General features: G+C 30.6%; 1 protein-coding gene across 1 annotated transcript in view; it reads left to right on the forward strand.

Annotated features, from left to right (window-relative positions):
* LOC100796213 (homeobox-leucine zipper protein ATHB-6) overlaps window positions 1–421 on the forward strand; it is a gene marked incomplete in the record, with an annotated part of 3,495 nt that extends 3,074 nt beyond the window's left edge. The window contains 1 exon segment of the mRNA XM_041015571.1: window positions 1–421.
* Between the last annotated feature and the right edge of the window lie 271 nt (window positions 422–692).

Below are 692 nucleotides of genomic sequence, written 5' to 3' on the forward strand. Positions count from 1 at the left end.
CGAGGGAGGGAATAGAAAGAATAAGGCATTTTGCAGGGTGTATAGTAATGGGATGGAGAGAGAAACATTGTAAAAATGAAATGGTCAAGGATTGAAGAAGAGAGGGAAATTGAAGAGCTTGAGAGAGAGGGGATGGGGTTGAAGCACGCATGGCGTGGGGTCGGAGATGAGAGGTTGATGACGATAAAAAAAAAGGGGGGTAATAATAATCATCAACATCCGTGCGGGGAAAGGGGAGTAATTTATGAATAATAATAATGATTAGGTCGTAATGAAGTGAAATCTATCTAGTGAGTAATGCTGTAAAAAATCCACAATTCACCTCTGCTTCCACCTTTCTTTCTAGCTCTCACCAGTTTTATCGGCTTTTGTATTTCTATATCTAGATTAATTTCTTTTATAAAAAATCTGGAATTAAATATTTATGGCATTTTAAATATTATATAGATGCGGTTAACTGTTTTTTATATTATTTTTTATCACAATTTGAATTTTATTTTGATAACTTATATTAATATGTATTGTAAAAATTTATTTTGTAAACTATTGAGATTTTTTTTTCATTTTTGTTGGCATATTAAAAGTATTTAAAGAATTATGTTTGTGATTTGACTTTATTCAACTTGACTTTAAGGTTTATGTATACTAAATACTTTAATGGCATAAATGAATTATAGGATTGAGAAACAGGA

This window comes from Glycine max, chromosome 5 (assembly GCF_000004515.6).
Source record: "Glycine max cultivar Williams 82 chromosome 5, Glycine_max_v4.0, whole genome shotgun sequence".
Taxonomy (NCBI): Eukaryota; Viridiplantae; Streptophyta; class Magnoliopsida; order Fabales; family Fabaceae; genus Glycine; species Glycine max.